General features: G+C 43.6%; 1 protein-coding gene, 1 non-coding gene and 1 pseudogene across 6 annotated transcripts in view; 2 read left to right on the top strand and 1 right to left on the bottom strand.

Annotated features, from left to right (window-relative positions):
* Positions 1-22,871, top strand: part of NLGN1 (neuroligin 1) — a 1,028,692-nt gene that overhangs the window by 544,116 nt on the left and 461,705 nt on the right. The gene's annotated exons all lie outside the window — the stretch shown is intronic.
* LOC115871276 lies at positions 14,922-15,028 on the top strand. The gene has a single exon (XR_004047206.1). It is a non-coding gene; the product is annotated as a U6 spliceosomal RNA (small nuclear RNA).
* Positions 19,218-19,840, bottom strand: LOC101664148 (annotated as a pseudogene).

Below are 22,871 nucleotides of genomic sequence, written 5' to 3'. Positions count from 1 at the left end.
CGCCCCCTCGCGCAAGTTGATAGGGCTCTTGTGTCCAGATGTCCGCCTCCCTCTCCATGATCTCCAGCCAAAGGCTCTGAAACAGCTGGTGGAACTTCTTTTCCCCTTGTGTTTTCCTCGCCAGAATACAGAGGATACAAGGGCAGAGTATTTAGAACTATTAAAAAGAGGTTAGAAAAAATACTCAAGACAGAGAAAACAAAGAGGAGATCATATAAGGTAATGAGACTATCTTTTTGGACCATATACATTTATAATATTCTCAGAATGGGCTTGCAAAAGTAGAAACCGTGTCCAGGATACAATGTGAATGAAATTCTTTTTTTTTTTTAATAAATCCCCAATCAAACTGAAAATAGTGTATTCATAAATATACTTTATTATAGTGTTTGGAGTACTAAGGTTATTAAAGTTGTTAAAGGTGAACTTTTAAAGTGTGCTCAAGTTTTGTCAACTCGGTTTGCATGTTGCTACATAGTCTGACCTTCTCAACCTCCAAGCGGGCCTCTTTGGATGCATCTGCTACAGTGTGGCAGTAAATATACCCAAATGTCATTTGGCCTGTTTATATGCAAATGCAGATAAGCAGCCAGAGGAAAACACTGTAATCATTTCCATGTAGAAAACATAGATTTTGAAAAAGCATGGATTTTACCCATGAATCCCTTTTTTTAAATTACTTCCCTGCTATTAATGAAGGTGGTTTTGAATAGCCATGCCTGTTATTTCATAACAAATGGAGGCGGGTAGGTGGTTGGGCAAGGAATTAACTTCCTGTTTTAATAGGCAAGATATACTGAGGCTTATTTGAGCACATACAAGACCATCTTCATGTCTTCAGATGTCCAGATATATATGTACGAGAGAACTTTATACCAAGAAGTAATTAGGCATCCATAAAACATCCCAGCCCAGTCCAGATCAAGTCCATAAGTTTGATATTAGGCCATAAGTCTAATATTAGTGCATGAATTCCTCTTCAGACTCATGTAGCACATGCAATGATGCCAAATGCAGGAAGATCACAAGCCGGTCTGTGGAAAGTACTATGGGTCCAGTGCTAGTGGACGCATCTCCATGGCTCTGGTTGCCATCCATGTAGCTCCATGAGGCTGGTCAACAGGAATGTGAAGCGGCAGGGCGGGGGTGGGGTGGGGGGTTGGCACACCTCCTCTGATGGCCGAATCAATAGAGGAAGTCCCTGAATCTGACAGGCTAGACTCCGCCCCTTCATTCTTATTTATCAAGTTGACCTGAAATTATGTAACTACCACAGGGTATAGTAGAGAAACAAAATATAAAGCCCTATAGAAAGAACTATTGCCATAGAAAGTGGGCAACATTCATTTTGACTGATGAGATAATACTAGAATGTCAGCCAAGCAATTCAGACTTAATTATCCTTTGCTTAGCCTTTTATCCTAACACAGGCCCTGATAGGAAAACTATGACATGTTTCCTCATATCCCAGTAGAGAAAACGAGATAATTTGATGTATGAAGTAACTTTTTCAAGATCACAAATCTAATATCAGAGTCATGATTTAAAACCAAATCTGCTGATTTCTAATCACAATATCTGACAACTGCTTTGATCAAAAAGTAACATAGTGCTCAAAAAATGATTTAACTAAATTTTAAAACATAGCATCATGCCCAAGGGAAGCAACATAGGAGTGGTCTCTCGGGGGTCGGGGGTGGGGGTGGGGGTTGTTTTCATTTTTGCTGTGTAATTCAAAGATTAGTCAGTTAATTTACTTGGTTTATCTAAGCAAGAATACACATTTCACCCCTATGTTATTATGAAACTGAAACTGACCAAGAATGAATTAGGAATTTTCCTTACTATGTGCATATATTGTGTGACTCACAAAGGAGGGAGGGAGAGAAGAGAAACCGTCACCCATTACAAGCTCTTTCTTTTGAAGCGAATAAGTAAATATAGAGCCAGAAAGAGATTACTAGAAACCAAGTACAATTTTTGGGGGTCTCCTTTAATTATGTGTTTTTGACTTTTCCTTGCTTGGTTTTGAATGAGTTTCCTTTCTATTGCATATTAGATTTGAATAAGGTAAGTCTTACTTCAATATGTTGTCATTTGGACTTCATTTCATTTGTTAGCTTCCCTCTAAGCAGCAGTTCTTAGTTTGCCTGATTCGGGATTGGCATCGTCTGCAGTAAAACTACGGTGTGTCTGATGATGGAGAAATGGTCTGTGAAAGAGGGGTGTCCCTCTTCAGAGGACTCCAGCAATGTTTGCTTTGGTCATTTCGTTTTGGAAACTATATTGGAAAGGGACCTGAACATACAAAGGGCTTACTTTCTTCGCCCAGAATAGACCCTAAACTGTTGTGGAATGTTATTGATTTACTCTGAGAGTCCGTGCACTGCCCTTCAAGAACTCTGAGCTGAATGGAAAGGACGAATTGCAGGTGCTGTGTCAGAGTGGGACCCATTTTCCTCACAACATTACATAGTAGATATGGGCGCTTCCAGTATATTTTGCTCGTCTAAAATGCAGCTTTTATATCAAAGTCATTGTAATAACAAGCTCATATAAAAACGAATGATCAGATATTCTGGTGTGGATTTTATTATGGAAAGCCTGCATGAAGTGTGGTTTCCAAACTATCTTTCTTCACTCAGCTAGCTAGTGAAGTGGAGTAGGTGATGTAGAGGAGGTGAAGTAGCTAGTGAAGTAGAGGAGGTGATTTGATCATAACGAGTGTCCATACTTTTTTCTCCAAGACATTTTCTAGGTTGCCCACTCTGTCATAGCTCATATTTCTCATTTATTTTTGCTTGGGTACTGTTTTCTTAATTGTATGCATTACTCAGTCCGGATGTTCCTGGACATGGATCTGTGACATAGAAGCAAGGCCCTCCTAGGAGTCTCAGGTTCTGTCTGCGGGGTTGGTCTTCTCCTAGCGCCTTCCCACCTGGATGGACTTCCCTGTTCCTGCGCTCTTCATTTCCCCCTTACCTGGGGAGGATTTCAGGATTGTCAAAGAAATCACTGGCCTTTGGTGCTGAAACCATTGTTTAGGAGAGTCTACGTGAGAATCGAGAACAAAAATGTGATATCTTAAATGGGCAAGTCAATCTGATTTCATGTATCCAGCATTCCTGATAGGTACTCTTCTGTGGCAGTCACTACGTGGTACAAACTCTGAACATACACAACGTTAGCCTAGAGGTTTAGGTGGTTTGAGGCCATCCAATAGTTCCTAAGAAGATGACCTGGTAACCTACATTTGAAAATGTAGCCACTGGAACTCCGAGAGCACAGTTCTACTCTGTCCCCCAGGTGGTCGTCATGAGCTGGAGCCCACACGATGACAATGGGTTTATTGTTACACAGACTCGCTTTCCTAAAACATGGATAAGGTGACGGTATCTATTATCACACGTGATCTCAGAGTAATGATTGGCCACCTCGCCCAGTTTCAGGGTCCCTGGTGGCATAGTGGTTGCAAGTGGTGCTTCTAACTGTGTAGAGTATATCTGTGAATGCACTATTCTCAAGTGTGGCAGTTCAAAACCACCATCCGCACACACAGTCATGGGCTCTGGATCGCATTGGGACAGTTCCACCCTGCCCGACTGGGTGCTCTGAATCAGCATGGACTCCATGTCAGTGAGAGAGGAATCTGGTTTTCAGGCTACCAAGCCTCTGGCAAAGGTACTAATTTTTAAACTTTGATCATTGTGTTGGTGTGTGTGAGGGGGGGATTTTCTTTTTACAACAGACTGCTTATTCTTAGTCATTTTACATCCCCCACCCCCTATGGAGAGAGCAGAGGACAGGCGTGAAACGATGCATGTTGGCTCTTAGACATTAGAACATCAACACTGAAACTCACTTCACAACACACACACACACACACACACACACGCACACACACAAAGTAGGCTTGTTTCTGTGCTGCTGAGAACACAAGAACAATTGCGTGTCTCCAACCCATGGCGCCATGTCTAAAGACGGTATTTCACATCAATTTAACATAGGAAGCCCTGGTGATGCTGTTGAGTAACTATTGAGCGACTTCCTGCAAGGGGTGAGGCTCAAATCCACCAGCGCCTCTGGGGAAAAAACAAGGGCTCTCCCTTCTCATACCGATTGAGAAAGCCCCTCCGACCCTGTGAGTAGTGATGGAGTAGATGGCCATGGGCTTGGGGGGTGGATGTAACAGCCTTGCTTTGTGACTATGTTGACCCACGAGTGAATCTTCAGACTTGTATTTACACAAATAATTCAATTAGTCATTAGTGCTATAATACAAAAAACAGCATGGCAACTCCTTGGTTTTCCCCCAGCTGAAGCCTTGATGAACAAGGACATGACCGTTTCAGTTCATCTGGAGGCCATGTCCAGGATTACTGAGTAAAGGAAGGGGTGCAGAGGACTTAGGATATTCTGAGCAGAGCGGACAAGTATGAGGGTCGATGTAAGTTCTTTGTTGAGAAGAAACTTGCCCATCAGGGAAGCCATTGCCTGTTCTATTAAGGAGTTTTTCCTGGATGCAGAGAGACACCACAGGTGGTCTTTCCAGGGGGTTAAGACCTTACCTTAACAGAACAGATTTACAGTAATCAAGGAAAGTGACTGATGGTCCAGTACAAGGACACAGAGATTGTTCTCCGTCAATAAGGCTGCATGGTAAAGAGAACAAACCAAGTCTGGCTACTGACTTGTTGACAGGAAAAAAGGAAGTGGGGCAGTCAAGGCTAATAATTGTGGGTGGATGACAGTGGTGAGGCTTTTACTTTAGTTCATATATTACGATATTAAAGAATAGTTCTGTGATAAAGATGCCTTGAGCCTTGTGAGGTGGTATATAGATATTTATAGAAAATATTTAAGTTATTTAACAAATAAAACCCTCTGCTCTTATTGCATTTTCACATTTGCTTATTATAGAAGACAGGCAGGAAGCGATCCCTTACTGAAAAAGGTGATTTAAAATTATTTGTTAGTCAGGCCAGCCCTGCCTCTTCAGGGAAGGTTGTACTCTAGAAACAGAATGTGAATGGGAGGTAGGAAACTACACCTTCAGGCAACGAATAGGAAGGGCCCATGAAACAATGAAGAAATTGCTGAAAGGTGGGGCAGTTTGTCTTCTATTTTAAAGTCTCAAATGAGAGTCGGTGTCAGTCTCAGCAAAATTCCTTGAAATACTGTCATATATTTTGGGGAGCTGTAAAGGGATCTTTTATTACATCCTTTCAAATCCTGATGTGCCCTCTAGAAGTTGGCTTTAAAATACTTGTAGGCTTGTCTTCCTCGGCTCAGGCTCCAAGGGCACTTTTTCTTTCTTTTTTCCTTCTTTTTTTTTCTGCTTCCCATTTTCAAGTGGCTACAAAATTTGCTTTTGTGTGAAGTGGAGATTTACTCTTCCAAGATATTTCCATGTACCTTCTCCAGTTTCCAGAGCACGGGGTCTATCAGCGTGGTGCCATGTGTCTTGTCAGTAGAGCGTCTCCAAAGGAGGGAACAGAGTGAGAGCAGGGTCTCCTGCCTCCAAGGAGGAAAATACAGGAGTTCCCGGAATTCTCAGGGGAAGGCCATGCCCACACAGAGGCCTCATTGGCTATGACCCGATTGACAGACTAGACTCCACCCTTTCCCCCTTAATCCTCTCTAGTCTCAAATTGACACCAGATTATGTACCTACCACAAGTCTATTTCCAAATATAATAGGTATGATGTGAAAATTTACCTTTTTCCTTTTTCTCTTCCTGCTTTTCTTATTGTTCCCTTTCCCTGCCTCATTTTCCATCCACCAGATAGCCTAGGATGTCCCTACATGCAAGGATTAGACTGTCTTTCACCCCTGCTCTTGCTGCTGCTGCTGCTGCTGTGCTGCTTCCTCTTCCTCTTCCTCTTCCTCTTCCTACTTTCCTCACCTTGCTTTTTCTTTTAAAACCTTCTCCCTTTTTTATCAGCCCCACCCCCTTTAAATGAGCTATACTTTGGTATAAAGCATTTGTGCATTCAGTTTTCCAGTAGGCAAGCAGACACGTTTTCATCTTGAACCCAGCCGCTGAAAGAGGGTGTGGATGGCACCCCTTTTCATTTCTTCATCTGGGACACTTGTCCTGCAGGACAACAAAGGACTTGGGAAGAAATGCCCTGGTCCCGCTCTGGTTTACGTGTATAAAACCATGTCTGGATTCTTCGCGGTGCTTGATAGTCAGCAATGTGATGATGTTCAGAGTTAACAGAAACATTCTGATCGATGGCAGACAGAAGTGAGTTCCTTTCCGGTGGTTAAAGATGGAAACTCCACAGGCTTCACAAAGCTGGAGGCACAGCAGGGCTCCCAGTGAGGAGACCAGATGGCCCTGTGGCAGGCCTTAGAAGACCCTGCAAGTGCTCCTCCTGACACCTTTGTGAACCGAGGAGCACAGCAGAATGTTGACAAAACTGTCCCGACCAGGGTCTCTCAGTTTTAACCCCCCACTGGCGCCTTTTAACATTTAAGTCACTTTCTGCCTAGTTGCCAGATGCCAATAATCAGTAATCATTTTTCTTTTTAAGTTCGTGCCTGAGTTCTCTTTCCCTATGGGTCTATCCCTGTGACAGATCAGACCCTGTGGCTGCCTGTGTTCTATTCCTGCAGGCTCCAACTTCTATTATGGTCTACAGCTGAATGACACTGCACGCTTCTTTCTTATAGCACCATTACTTTGCCCAGATTGAATTCAGCTTCAGCCCAGTTGTTGAAAAGACCAGATTGAGGATAGCAAAGACCAGATTGAGGATGGCTTACAGCCTCAATTTGTGCTGTCTATTTAGAATGAGAGGTTCAAAAAGATCCCTGGGCTTCCTGCTGGCTCAGAGTGAGGCCTGGTCCATCAGGGACATGATCCATAGATGGAGGCATACATTCCTGACATTTCCCATTTCTGGTGTAGTACTACCCTAAATCTGCAGGAGAGGAAGGAAGACCTCCCATGCAGCCTTCTTTGGGTCATTCACAGTCCTTTTGGTTGCTGGCTATGAGTTATGCTTCTAGATCCTCCAGTGACAATGGATGCAGTAAGAAACACATCACTTGGGGGGCATTTTCAGCAAGCACAGAAATGCGTAGTACAGTCACAGTAGATGGATGCAGCAGCACTCTCGGGCAGATGTGCCTCATGATCACAACGGAAGCCTCCGTGCTTGGGCTTTCCTTGAACTAAAGCGAATGTCACTGTGATGGTCAGATTTGTGGTAACACTTTTTCCTAACAGAGAGAAAAACATCTCCCATCAATAATACATCTGCAATGAAATCATAGGGAATACATCCCCCTGCTTGATCCAACATTGAACCGCGCTCTGTAAATGGACCCGCAAACTTAACCAATTGTTGGAATGAGAAGGGAACATTTGGACCACTGATTTCCTGATTACCATGTTGTCCGTGAGGAATGGAAGCACCTAGACCAACTGGATCCCTTTAAGTCTGAGTGGCAAGGAAAATTAATGTTCATTGGTTGCATGAGACCAGCTTGTTTTAAAGAAAAGCACACTGGAGAGTGGGGAGTTTAGGAGCATTTTTAAAGACCACATAGCAGGTGGTTATGGGCAGAGACAAATAGAATCCAAAGACACCTGGCTTCTAAGCCTATGTGGGACTTAGAAAGCTCATGCTGCTTCCTTTTAAAATGATCATTTTTACCATATATTCTCTTCCCTTCTCTATTAATCTATTACGTATCTTCCACTACTAAAATGTGATTTCTACTGTTTTAAGTGTAGGAAGGGTTCTGATAAACTAATGTATGGCTGGTGTTAATGTTTGATGGAACTCAATGCCCAAGAGGCCTCATTGTTCACCTGATTTCTGCTTGTCTTTGAGGATATAAAAACACAACCAGCTGAGTCCTTCAAAGTTCCAGAGTCCTATTCCATGGCCTCGTGTCTAGTCAATCCACTCTTTAACAACAACAAAGAGCCCACTTGTGATCATATTAGAGTTCCATTTTTCACCATTCCCAACATGAGGGTAAATGATGGGCTCATCGCTTGAGCTACAGTAAATGGGCTTCCTCCATAAAACTGTATGAGAGTAATTTTTCAGAAGCTAAGAGGGTTCTAATTCAAATATGCACAGGTTTCTTTCAAATACCACAGGTTTTTAAATGTGTCTCTGCAGTCAGAGGCTGGCTGCAGACAAGTTCTCCCGGGAGTAACATTGGTCTTCGCCTCTTCAGAGTGCCTTCAAAATAAAGGTCCAATCACAACAGTAGTATTGGAGGGGATCTACTAGGCCAGTTAAATTCAAGGCAGGGAGGTCAGTTCTGTGGGTTGCAGTGATTGTTTTCAGGGATCCCAAAGGGGTACACATTATATTTCTTCCTGAGGGACAACAAGGTAATCACGAGGGTTTTTTATAGCAGAAGAATATTGAAGACTGCATTGGTGAGAAGAGGTCAGGAAAGTTGTAGTGAGGAATTGCTTTCCATCATTTTTCCATGGTGGCAATCCTATGAGAATTTCCTTGGGAGACCTTTCCCTACCACCACTATTGTCCCATCAGATTTCTTTTTGTCCCCCAAACCCAATGAACATGTAAAGAAACAATTCGCACCCCTGAAGGAGGCCAAAACTTGCTGTTTTGAAGTGCTGCCCTTCAAGGAGAATGGAATTCTTCTGAGGAACATTGAGAGAGATGGAAATACCACCTTCAGAGGTGTACAGGTGGAGGACAGACAGAAATAGTGGCTGCACCTTTCATTTGTTGGCTGGATAACAATTTCTCTGATGTTGTAGCTATCCATTTTGCATTACCCTCACATTTCTCTTTTTCCCTTTCTATTTATGAAATACAAAGAATATCCCCTAAGGTTTTTTGATTAATTAATAACAGCCTGAAAAGTTGCCTCAAACTTGATCTCCCAAATACTCACCAATACTGCAGTTTTTGACATCACAGCCCTGCCTCTGTAGGAATACGAGGGGGTACCCCACCAAAAAATGGAATTCTTTTTAAGCTGTGTATTTGAATTATTTTATAAACAGCCTTATCACCTTCAAAGCACTCTCCATTACACCTAATACATTTGCCAAATCTGCAATTCTGTTCTTGGAAACGTTTTTCAAACTTATCTGTTTGGATGGCTGACAGCACCTCCCTCATTTTTTCTTCACCTCAAATGTCTGTCCTTTCATGCCCCTATCCATTCTCAGAAATAAAAAGTAGTTGTACAGAGTGAGGGCAGGTGAATCAGTTGCATGGATCAAGAGAGGCATGCTATTTATTGCTAAAAGCAGATGCACCAAGATGGCTATGTGAGCAGGTGCATTGTTTGGTGACAAAAGCAGTCCCCTGTCTGCCACAGATTGGGCCTTTTTGTTGCACACTGTTATGCAATCTTTTAAGAACCTCTAAATAGAAAGCTTGATTAACAGTCTGACCTGGTGGAATGAACTCCAAATGCACTACAAGTCGACATTTTTGTCTGTTCGGGAAGATGACGGAACTCCAAACCATGGTTTGTCATCAATTGATTCACCTTTTTTGAAATGAGAAAACAACTGTACACTTGAGGTGTTCCCATAGTGCTGTCCTTCTTCAGCATCACAACAGTTTTGTGGCATTTCTCCCAAGCAGGAAACAAAATTTCATAGCGACACACTGTTCTCTTAAATCGGCCACCACAAAAAATGAGGTTCCAATGAATCTGCTTTTATGAAAAAATTCATTGAGACCAGAGAGAACCTTCCCAAGCAATGCCACTGGTTGCACTAACTCAGAGCGAGTTGCTAGATGCTCGCCTACTGGGAAAAAATGCGTACTATGAAAACTCAGCTCCAATCAGTATGATTCCTGTTTTTTTCTCTTCCCAGTTTTCATTAAACAAGAAGAAGTAGAATTATTGACTTGAAATGCCTCCTCTTTATTGCCCGCAGTGAGACTCAGTAGGAGGAGAAATTCCAGAACCCCAAACGTCTCGATCAAGGCCTCATTATAAATAATTGCTATCAACAGCACTTCCTTCTGGACGTTCTGAAGTATATTCAAGTTGGTTGTTGTAGTTGTCATTTTCCCAGCTGCTTCCTTGTTACCTACATTGAAATGTTATGACTGGATGAAGCTCTCTGAGGAGGAAGCACCATTTAAAGTAACAATAGCCTCGTGGGGTTGGTGGAGAATGGCCAATTCATGGCATTTCCAGAATTTAAGATTCCACAGAGAATTTCTTGAGGGTCAAAGACAAGCATTTTGAGTTGGCATGTCCCTATAGCTGTCTTTTAACTGTCATTTTCACTCCTCTTATCTCATGTAGACGACGGGAGAGACTTAGAAAGAGACCCTCCCTCCATGACCGCTAAGACAGCAGCATAATTATTTTCTTTACCTTTCAACCTGCTATCGGCATTAAAAGGAGAAAACGGACACATTTTCTAGAAATAATAATAAATATGCCTCAGTTGAAACAATTCAAGTAAAGAGAAGAGTAAGGGAGGAGCTATATCTTCTAATGTAGAAGGAAGTAGAAGCATTCAAATGGTAGTAGCCATGCAAGTTTGATCACAGTGGTTGTATCACTCATTAGGGGTTCTCAACTCAGGCTATAGATTAGGATCTCCTGGGGAATATTTGTAGTATTAAAAATGTCAGAAAAATATTTGTCTTCCTGAACCTCCTAAACTTACTTGTGATACATAATCTTTTAAATCATTGACAGTATAGAGATAAATGAGAATAATTCAGTAATTTATTATACTTAAAATGTCAACAGTTTAAATATTTCATGGGTAAGCGTAATCTCTAGCTTCATCACTCTGTGCCGGTCAATAGAGTCTGACCCCAGGAAGCGTGGAAGTCTGTGGTGAGCCTGGACGAAACGGGAATGAGCCTACCAGTGGCAGAACTTTGTGACGTTAGTGGGGCTGGCAAAGTCATGGGCAATTAGTATTGGTGTCATTACTGAAATGATTTCTTTAAAAATTAGACATTACTTCCAAGTGACCAGAAATAAATAGATGAAATGAACATAATCTGGCGTGTGGAGACCATGGGATCACGCAATCACTAATTTTCTTCCCGTTTGAATTCTGTTAACATAGTTGTATGTCTGTACAAACATTTTAATGGGAACTATTGGCAGGCTAAAGATATTTTTAGCTTTATTAATTTATCTAAAGATTGAAATGCACTGACACAAACTTGCCAGACACAAGCAGCTTAATTCCAGCTAGACCATTTGTCTCAGCAGTCACGGAGGGAGGGTCTCTTCCTACCAGTAGGCTGGGAAAATGGATGGCTCTCTCATGCTTGCCACACATTTGAGTGAGGAATTGTCTCTGAAGTTTAACATCGTTTGTTTGTGGAGAATGACTAGCAGATATACCTCAAAGAGAGTGACTAGCAGATCCACGTTGAAGTAAAAAGGAAAGCCATCTTTCAATTCAGTTGAACCTGAGCTTGACTCATGAACAAGGTTCATCTCGTAGACTGTGGGGCTTTGCTTTCCTTCTGCCGTCATCGTTTTAAGCAACTGCTGCCAGGGGCCAACACTGCAGTTCATTTTTTATGATGGGACTTTCTCAAACGTTTGGGCATGTCCCTGAACAAAGTTGAGAGAAAGAGAAAGAGAATGGATGAAGGAGTACGTGCCGGGGTGCTGGTCCCCTAGACCTCACAACCCATATCAAGACCCTCACGTGTTCAGTCTCTACTCTTTTGCCATCCAGTGCCTGGAAGATTTTAGTGTTTCTGTTGAATACGATCTTATGACGCCTGCTGCTGGTGTTTGCATTTAAGCATGGTTGATCACCTCTTCCCACCTCCCTTCAAAAAGCAAACAAATGCAAGGAACTGCCTGAGACCCCTATCTGACCTCCTCTGACTCCCGAGGCTGATTGCCACAAAGCAGGGGTCATGCTGGCTTCCACCCTCCACCCTTCCTTCTGAAGGCCTGCTCTGCTTCTCAGCTGAGCTCTCTCATTCATTCCAATGGCCACGCAGAACTCAGAGAGGATGCTCGTGGCTCTCTGGTTTCTTAGGGAAGTTAATACTTTAGAAGTGAGGTTAAAAATGCGCAGGATCCAATGGTTCCGTGAGGACAGTTTTTTCTCTGCCAAGCAGACATCTGCCTGCCCCTCCGCCTCCTGGTCTGGCCTCCGCCGTACTTGGATAATGTTACCAAGTTCTTTAGGACTGCCAACGAATGCTCCAAGGGCATCCCACTCCACCCTGTGCCTCCCGTGAAGGCACATGGTGATAATTCTGTGGGTCAGCAGAGGCAGTTCCCCCAATTAAGTGTTCCAAGGCACTCTGGGTTAGTCTGGATACATTTGAGAAACAAATCCACAGAAACTCATGGATAAGAGAGAGTTTTATATGAAGGGTAAATGCACATCAAGAAAACATCCCAACCCAGTGCTGCCCAAGCCCACAAGTCCAACATTAACCCATTAACCCATATGTCCAACACCAATCCAAAAAGTTCTCCTCCATCGCACAAAACACATGCAATGATGCCGACTGCAGGAGGAAAGCCAAATCAGTGAACGTGTAAGCATCTCAGCGCTGGCAGGGGTCTCTACACGGCTGCTCCAGTGCCCAGGGCTGCATCAGGCTAGGTCCATGAGGCTTATCCTTGGGGATGTCTTCTAGGAAGTCAGCCTTGCAGGCTGAAGCAGGGAACTGGCTAAGGCAGCTGTACCCTGGTCCGACCATCACAAAGCAAGAGCCCCAAGAACTAGAAAGGCGAGGCTCACAGCCATTTATCTCTCTGCCCTTCAATTAACCCAACATGTGTTTATTGGCCAGGTTGGCACAATAAACTAACCACCTCACACTCCATCCCACAAGCCAGCCTCTTGTCCCAAAGCACTCAGCTTTAGGTTCTCTGTGGCCTCGGAAGTTCACCATTCTGTCTCATTCTGTCGCTCCTGCCTCTGCTGCTTGTGCTCCTCTGCCTCTCCTCTGCTGGTCTTCTGGACCAAGGAAGTTCGAGGGGCAGGGATCTCAGAATCCACCAGATGTACTCCATGCCTGGCTTTTCCCGCTCACCTCCAGCTGTGGAGAGGCTTCATTTTATGCCTAGCAAGATGGCAATTACAATGAACACGTGAAGTCCTACCATCCGGTCAGTTACCTGCCTCCACCTACTATCCCAGACCCATTGGGAAAACAAAGTGCTTTTGGTGGGAGTAACAAACGTATGGCTAGAAACGTCATATTAAATAATCCACTGCCTTGCACAAACAATTAACAAAAACATTTTTTTTAATTGTGAGGTAAAATGACCCACAAAACCAAACCCTGCAGTTGATCCATCTCATAATCATCAGTTTCCAGAAGCTGTAAAACGTCATCCTCCTTCCACAGAGCACCTGGGGGATTTGAACTGCTGCCCTTTCAGTCAGCAGTCCAGCATAAAACCCCCTGCGCCACCCGAAGAGCGGAGCCCGTTGCCTCTTGATCGAAGGTACTTGGTACCCGTGGGGTAGCTGTCTGTTTCTCTCCTTTTGTTCCTCAGTATTTCCTTGCTAAAAGCTCTAGTAGATGCAATGCTTCTCCAGTGTTCACAGACTTAGGAGTTCACTGAAATCCTGGTAAGTTTCAGGATCCAGTAGAACTACGGTGTGGCTTGAGATGCCTTATTTCTGAAACGCCCATACATGCTGCCCTTGCTACTGATCCGTGAACGACGCTTTCAATAGCAATGCGTTGCAAAAGGAGCTACACCCGCAAGGAGCACATGTGGTCTATTTGTTTTTTTTAAATTAAAAAAAAATCTATTTCTATAACAAACTCGATATCAGGATTCTCCTCTAACTCCCAATTTTAGCAAGTCAACGGATGATTCTTTTTGAAATTTGAACCTTTGACCACCATTTTCTTTTGCCTTATAGTGATGTGTGTGTTTTTTAAAAAATCTATCAACATAAGACAAAAGGGGATTGATAATATAGACCAGTGGTTCTCAACCTGTGAGTCGCGACCCTTTGGGGGTTGAACCCCCCTTTCACAGGAGTTGCCTGATTCATCACAGTAGCAAAATGACAGTGATGAAGTAGCAACAAAAATAATTTTATGGTTGGGCGTCACCACAACATGAGGAACTGTAAGAAAGGGTCACAGCATTAGGAAGGTTGAGAACCACTGATACAGACAAGACCCTAAGACCGTTTGTATTTCTTCAGCCTTAGAGCCTATCTGACCTCGTTTGACCCCTAAGCTGATTTCCACAAAGCAGAGGTCGTGCTTGCTTCCACCCCCCTCCCTTCCTTCTGAAGGTACACTCTGCTTTTCCACTGAGCTCTCTCATTCATTACTAACCCTTTTGTTTAGGTTCTGGGTGTTGCATTTAGATTTACATGCAGATTTAGCAAATATAATCTCCCGGACAGCTTATGATTCAAAAATACCCCAGTTTTTATACATATTATACATTTATACATATGCATTTAGTTCTATATAGCTTACATATGTGCTTATCTATTTTCCAGGAGAATGGAGAAAGGGAATTATTTGGGTAATTATGTAGTATGAAGAGCTTATAGTTGGAGTCAGAAAACTGGGTGTGAAGTTGGTGTGTTTTAATTCCGATGTCACTTCGGCACATGCAAAAGCAGCCTGGGGGCTCCTTCGGACCTCCTCAGACTCTGCATAGCAGGGAGAAGAATGCGCAGCCATCTCCACCTCTGCTCAACAGCAGACGTCACAACACGAAAATGGCTCCATGCGCCATCTTTTTTTTTTTTTTTAACTTTATTCTCATAGCAACCATGCCTCCTAAGACATGCTACTTTTTGTGCTGGGTTCAATAATTTGTGGTAATTGCCGGGTTCCACGATTCATATTCATTGTGATGGTCACAGAGAACTGGCAGAAAGCATTCACCATAGTGGGGATTTATTAAGGAAGTTGAAGGTTACCACAAGCCAGAAAAAGGGAACATTAAGGAGGCAGTCATGCTCGCGTCGGCAGCACATATACAAAAATTGGAATGATACGGAGAAGATTAGCATGGCCCTTGCGCAAGGATGACACGCAAATTCGCGAAGCGTTCCATATTTTTTTTAAAAAGGAGGCATTCATTGGTCACAGCAATGCCTCTCCAGAGATCGCAGCTCTTTCTAGTCCTCGGTCCTTCAGCCACTTTGTCCCTTGACCTGTGTTTCATGGGCCAGCAAGCCTGGTCATGATTCTGCCTCACAGCTGCCTCTTAGTCCTGCGCTCCTCCTCTGTCCTGTTTCGTGGTCTTTTTGCTGAGGTCTCTCTTCTCAGTGTGACATCACACTGATCCAAGGGATTCTCTCTGTCTCGACTGTGGAGATGGCTCCCTTCTACACAGAGGAATGACAATGACAATGGACCAATCCCCTCGATTCGTGTTTCACACACCCTATTTGCAATGCCCCACCCAATCATCTGGTGGGAGTTACAGAGCCATGGCTAGAAGCGCCATATTAAGAAATTTCTGAAGATGCTGGATAGCTGCAGGAGGGCCAAGAAAACTCAAGCTCCGGTTGCAGCTACCGAACAAGAGACCTCAAGACGCCAAGGAAGAAAGAAGACCCCCAAGTCCACAAATGCTGAAAATGTGAGCTCACCCTTCCCGAGCTCCTCCTCTCCTTCCACATTGACCCCCGGCCCTCCATTGACTCCCGGCACAAACCCCTCCTCAGCCCAAACTTCTCATAAAGTGCCCCTAAAAAAAAAAGAGAGAGAGAGAAAGAAATTTCTGTACAACCATTGTTGGAAATTCCATCTGGTACCACAATAGATCTGTTGCGTGTATACCCTCAAGATGTGAAAGCCATGGTATGAACAGACATATGCATTCCCATTTTCACCCTCGCACTGTTCACAGTAGCAGGAAATCAGAAGCAGTCCCAAGGATCAATATTAGAAGAATGGATAATGAATTTGGTACATACACACAATGGAATAGTAGGCATCCCTAAAAAACAAGGAGGATACCAGGATGCACCTCATGACACGGAGGAGCCTAGAACACAGTAGACTGAGTAAAGTGAATCTCAAGGGTGAAAAGCAAGGTAAAGACGTCTATCCCAAAGGGAATCAATGTTGGAGGCTACCAGTGCAGGGTGGGTGAGGGTGACACGATAAAGCAACAGACTAAAGGGTTGACAGATGTTGACCTGCATGAAACGCGGGAGGATGGAAGTCCATGGGAGGGAGAAGACACATTGGGAAGGGCAGTGGGGTGTTGACGAGTGATTTGAACTGTCAAAATGCAAAGTGGATTTTCTGAACTATAAACTCCACACCTAATTAACAATAAATGTGTGCGAAGGGAGATAACAGACAGTGTATGATACAGAATAACAATAAGAATATATAATTGATCAAGGATTCACATGAGTGAGAAGGTGGGAGAGGGAGGGGAAAAAAGAGGAGTTGATACCAAGGGCTCAAGTAGAAAGACAATGTTTTAGAAATGCTTTCTTCATCTGTAAAATGGATACCTGGGTTGTCTAGGACCTTTGTCATAAAAATGCCACAGTGGATGGCTCTCCTGTCTCGCTGTTCAGGAGGTAGCAGTCCACAATCAGGGCTACAACCCTAGAGGAAATCGTTCTCTGTCTCATAGCTCTGGGGGGAGTGCTTAACTCATTTCAACCTGTGGAGGCCCAGTGTTCCTGCTAGCTCTTTATATGCCTACGTATCAGTGTTCCCCTGAGGCTAGGATTTTCTCAACACAGGGACCCTATGTCCAAAGGATGGCTTTACACTCAAGGCATTTCCTCCTTGATGGCAGTAGATTTTCTCTCTCTCTCTTCTCTCTCCAGCTTCTTTTACAAGATGAAAGGTGATGCAGGCCACATGACAAGGACACTTTGGACCAGGACTGTGGCTTGAATGCAGGGGTTGCATTGAGCTGGAACCCCCTTTCAGCACACGGGGTGACCACATCCTCCCCGTCCAGGCTAGAGAATGAGGACATTATTACATAACTGCCCAATTTCAGGATTACGTAACTGCAAAATCCGATTGAGAATCAGGTCCCAGCCGAGCTGACAAACATTTTGAAGGGGCATAATGCAAACCTTGACAATAGGTATGGTAATATGAACTGTTTTTTGAGAGACAAAAAAATCTGTGTGGAAAACACCATGCAAACTGAAAATACTTTACATGGTTGCTAAAATCAATTATTCATTACATTTTCATGTCCCGTGTCTGAAGCAACAAATGCAGTATTGTATTTCACACACCAATGTCCATGAGTCTCGCTAAATTTAATAAGCGATAGAATAAATTAATTTTTAAAAATCCTACATTTCATTTATGTCTGGAAAGAAAAAAAACTGTTTATTTCAATATCCACATAGAATTAATTAAGAAAGCAATGCCCTAAACAATAAAAATGCACTAATTTTTTAGAAATAATTATTGAAGCTATTACAAGCTCTAGTGCTTTTATAGCTAACGTTTTTTTCTCTATCTTTGCTAAATCTTGTAGTTTATCTCAATTATTAAGTGACAGTAATATGTAAGTACCTAAGAGGTGAAGTAAATCCATATTAACCTTGAATAGAATTGTTTCTAAAACAATGATCAAACTTCACGAGAATGCAAAAATACTCCTTAAGTATTGCAGTCACTTGGAAACACTTGCACATGTATCTAATGAGTCAAAAATATTAATTTCCCCTTTTCTCTCCCCCAATATATGTAAATGTTAGCAAGCTTGCTAAAAAGGTTGAATCAGAGATTAGCTCAAAACTGTCAAGGAGAATATCAAAACGGCACCTTCTAGGGCATGTAGGCAAACCAAATACTTAGCTGAGACAGGCTAATTTATCATAGTGCAGTTGCGATGGCAACAACAGTTCTTGGTACCATGTGACCCAAAGCAGTTTCTGTTGACTGGCTCTCACTGACTGTCAGTTCAGCAAAGGTTCCACTGTTTCCAGTGAAAGGGAAGAAAGAGCATTGATACTTGTTGAAAAGACATAATAATAATAGTGTATCTCAAGCCATGAAAGAGTCCCTTTGTTTCTTGATGTTTATTTTTATTCTAGCTAAAGGAACCCCTCTAATTTTTGCTCCACAAAGACCCCTTATTTTTTCACAGATTAAATATGTGTTTCTCTGTTTACTAAGAATTCCATCCTTGCCAACAGAGTTGCAACCAACAAGTATTTAAGTCTTTTATAATAATAATGGTGATCATAACAATTTATCCATAGTGTGATAAAATGTGTAGAGCAGCTTTTTGTAATTATTGCATATACATTAGAAGAAATCAAGTTTCATGAAAGGTGGAGTCCATGACTGAATTTCCTACATAGGCAATTTCTTTTCCAAGTGTGAAACTCAAAGGCTGACCTTGCTCCTGTCTGCTCTGTAACAGTATGGGATCTTTAAGGAAGGGAGACACTAGACAGGATCGCACATCATTTCCCCCTTTCCTGCCTTTTCGGTTATTTTCATTGGTGGGTTTGTAACAGGGGCCAGAGAGGTAGTCAGGGTCTTTGATTCAACCATCCCACTCCCGGGATTGTATCTTGGGGAAGTCCCCCGAAAGAAACACTTCTGTCATCAGGGAGGGAAGCGTGAAGGAGATTTCAAGTCAGAGAGATATGAACTTCAAATCCGGTTGTACCACTTGCTCACTGAATGCCCCCAGGGAGGGTTTATTTTAAAAGCTCTATGAGTCTACAGTTTCCTCATTTGTAAAACAGGCTGGAGAGTGCCCTCCTCTGAGTGGTTCTGGAGAGCCTGATCAATCATGTGTTAAGTGCTTGCTATGTGCCCTGGTGTCTCTCTGAGCTGTCAGGAGGCTGTGCTGCCCCATGCGGCAGCGTCCACAAAGTGAAAACTTGGAAACCTCTCAGGTGCTTCGAATTAGAAATATGAGTTAGTAAATTCTCTATTAGAGGATTAGGTACGTCAACAAAATTAAACAGGATGGGGGCATTTAAAATTTTGATTTTGAAACATCTGACAGTTATAGGCAATTTTATGACATTAAATGAAAATAATAGTGTTACAAAGAGCAGTATGGAATTATGGACTTGGTGATAGATTATCACTGTTTCAAACCCAAAGCCTAAGAAGCCAATGTGCCAAATGGAAGTAGTTTTTCCGAAGGAATATGATTGAAACCGATTTCTGTGTTAGTATAGATAACATCTCTTAAGGAGCTCGCTACCTTTTTTTTTTTTTTTTTTCATCAGGAAGTTCAATTTTTATTTGGTGGATACAAGTGAGGCAGCGCAGGGCTACCAAGGCCTTCATGAATGCAGGGCCCACCACTGCCACTTGTCCAAGGGACCACGGTTAGGTATGTATTTGGCTCCACAGCCATCTAAGATGAGGCGCTTCTCAGCCACCATGTCCTCAAACTCATCAGCATTAAACTTGGTGAAGGCCTACTTCTTGGAGATGTGGCTCCTCTGGCGCCCAGGGAACTTGAACTTGGCCCTGCGTAAGGCCTGAATCACATGCTCCTTGTTTAGAAGCTTGGCGCGGATGTGGACTCTAGCCACGGTGCCTTGAGGTTTCCCAAAGGCACCTCGCATCCCAGTTTGGAGCCTGTCAGCCCCAGCGCATGATAACACCTTGTGGATGCGGATGACGTGAAAGCCATCTTTGCCACAGCTTTTCACCGTGTACTTGTCAGCACAGATGCGGGCAGCGTCCAGGGCGTCAGAGGAGAGCTGCTCCTCCTCATCCAACACCATGTGGCCACACAGTGGGAATTTCTTTGCCTTCTTCCGGCCCAGGTCAAAAATGCGAATCTTGGCATCAGGGACACCTCGACAGAAGCGGGACTTTGGGTAGGGCTTGTTCTTACAATACCGGTAACATCGGGCAGGGCGGCGGCCCATGGCGACACCAGGATCAAGGTGGCACACTGAAGGAAAAGAGCTCGCTCGCTACCTTTTCAGCTATACAAAACTAAAAAGTATAATAGAAGAAAAGAGAGCATGTGGAAGTTGATGGGGGGAGGAGAGCCTTAGGGGCTCACCCCAATGGCAACAGCGGCAATGTGCCCATCAGGTTGCCTTCCATTGTGCTTACGGACACTCATTCACCGCGGCCCCTGCCAGGCAGAGGCAAAGTTAATAAATAAAGTGTGGCACTGCTAGCACTGTGGTACCTTGCCCTGATGTCCCATGAGAAATGTTGCTTCCGGTGAGAAACAAGACATTGTTTCCTTTTCCATTTCGGATTTAGACCCTGGAAACCCTAAACGGTGCCTCTAAGACCCACTTCCAGTGTTTGTCGTATGGCTTCAAATTCCTTTAAGCCCCATATCGAATGACCACAGCATGAAGAAACCCACGACTTTCTAGGCGAGTTGTTTCATGGAGCAGGTGAGCCATTTTTTTGTTTTTTTTTAAATAATCATTTTATTAGGGGCTCATACAACTCATCACAATCTGTACATACGTCATCTGTGTCCAGCACTTTAGTACATATGTTGACTTCATCATTCTTACGACACCCACTTTCCACTTGAGCCCCTGGTTTCAGCTCATTTTTTCCCTCTCCCTCCCTGCTCCCCCCAAACCCCCGATAATTTATAATTTATTATTATTTTATCATATCTTACCCCATCCCATGTCTCCACTGTCCATCCCCCAGGGAAGAGGCCACATGTAGACCCTGTCCTCTGTTCCCCCTTTCTCCCTCTCCTTCCCTCCACCCTCCCGCCATCGCCACTCTCTCCACTGGTCCTGGGGGGGTTCATCTGTCCTGGGTTCACTGTATTTCCAGTTCCTATCTGTGCCAGTGCACATCCTCCAGTCCAGCCGGATATGTAAGTAGAATTGGGATCATGGTGGAAGGGGGAGGAAGCATTTAAGAATCAGAGGAAACTTGCATATTTCATCTTTACTACACTGCATTCCGATTTGGTGAGCTGTTTATTGAGTGCCAAGTTGAGTGCCAAGTTTATTGAGTGCCGAGTTCAGTGCTGACAGCTGAGGAAGGCATGAGCGACAGATAGAGAAGACATCGACCGAAGCAGCTAAGCAGGTCTCTCGGTGTATGCTGACATGCTCCCCCTTTCCACAGTCTAGCAAACCTGGCCAGTGTCCAGATAGTCTCTGCTCCGGCCAGGAAAAGCCACATTTACTTCATGCAAACTGCGTGTCAAGCTGGGGAGCTGAGGAGCAGCCATGGAAAAGCACTAGATGCATTATGATGATCTGCTAGACTTTTCTGCTTCGACCCCGTCCGCTGATTCTTAATTTACGTGAGGCTTCTCTCATGAGCTTCCTGGCTATGGTCACGAAGTGAAGAAGCACAATTTTAAAGATTAAAATTATAGATTGAGACTCTGCCCTGCTAATTTATAGGAGAATTTCTGTTTGGGTCCTTCTTAGGGTCTCGAGCTTAGAGCCCGAAGTGCATTGTCCTCCAGAGGACTCGCAGGCTGTAGGCACAATGAAGACCCCCCCAAGCCTAACTGTGCACTGCCATGAGGCCAGTTCTGACTCCTAGACACTATGGGACAGGGGAGAACTGCCCCGATGCGTTCCCAAGGAGGTCTTTCTCCCCTGGAGTGCCTGGTGGCATCTAAGTGCTGACGTTGCAGTGGGCAGCCCGTGCATCAGCACAAGATGACACCAGGCCTCAGCGAAAGGACGGAAGGGTATTGACACTGCAATCAAATATGGTGGCCACAGGCATCCTCGTTGACAAGCCAAAGTATGCTCATGAAAGCTGGCTCTGTATTTTCTTCTTCTTTATTATTATTCTTTTGATAAGTCATTTTACTGATGGTTCTTCCAGCTCATAACATTCCACACATCGATTGCATCGAGCATAGCTGGACATACGTTGCCATCATCATTTCCCAAACATTTTCTACTTGAGCCCTTGGTATAAGCTCTTCTTTGCCCCCTCCCTCCCCCACCCTGTCACCCACGTGCATTCCAGATGAATTATGTGTTGTTATTATGATTTCTTATCTTAGACTCTCCGTTGTCTCCCTTCACCCACATTTCTGTCAGGCAAGGCTGTCTGTGCAGTGAAGCCAAAAGCCCAGGTGCGGGAGTTCTAGGTCCAGAACCATCTCTCCATGAGGCCTGGGCCTGTAGTTAAAGTTTCCACTGCTTGGTTATCCACAGGCTTCTCTCTCCCCACTCGCTGGGGAAATCGCTTTTTCATCTGAGAAAAGAGTTAGGTTCATATTAACTAGCCCAATCCTCTCTTCCTAGTCTTGCAGGGATTTAAGCTTTTATAAAACAAAACCCAAGAAGGCTCACCTTCCACACCCCCAGAGAAAAAGAAAGAGAAAAGGTGAGGGGGCGGGTGCATAAATATCCATTATGACTTAGGACTTCATGTTCCAGGGCCAAAAAAGAGATGCCATGGGAGTGCGGGTATTTGTGTGAGTGTGCTGTGCAAAAATGAGAGCGCAGCAGCACAGAGACACAAAGACAAGCAACGATGAAAACAAACATGGATCAATAACCGCAAGATCACCAGGTTGAGTGGAGTAATGATTGAGTTCCTGATACAGGCCCTTCAAAGTAATGCTAGGTCAGCTCTAAAGATCAGTGTTTTGTGGATCAATATGTGTTTCCGGAGTATTTGTTTTGACTTGGGACCATGTTCAAGGTGCTGCGCATTAGACATCGTGCCAAAATTTGAATGTTCAAGAGACATGAAATTGAATGGCATGTAATCTCTGGTTGTACCTTTTAAGAATACTCAATGCAATAAATAATTGTCTGAATTATGACATTATTTTATCATCAAGCCTTCCGATTGATTTTAGCCCTTTAGATTAGCTGGTTTGGGTAACATTGACTGGGCTAAAATCACAGGCATGGATTTCTTAGGGGCTGGCTAACCTGACTCTGTTTCACGATTATAGATTATACTTCTAACCCTATCCAGCCAGTTTTTAAATGCATTCTTCTGTCTCAAGG

This window comes from Echinops telfairi, unplaced genomic scaffold, assembly GCF_000313985.2.
Source record: "Echinops telfairi isolate 266 unplaced genomic scaffold, ASM31398v2 ScPeMD7_4225;HRSCAF=4972, whole genome shotgun sequence".
NCBI classification, from domain to species: domain Eukaryota; kingdom Metazoa; phylum Chordata; class Mammalia; order Afrosoricida; family Tenrecidae; genus Echinops; species Echinops telfairi.
This window is presented reverse-complemented; position numbering and strand designations above follow the sequence as displayed.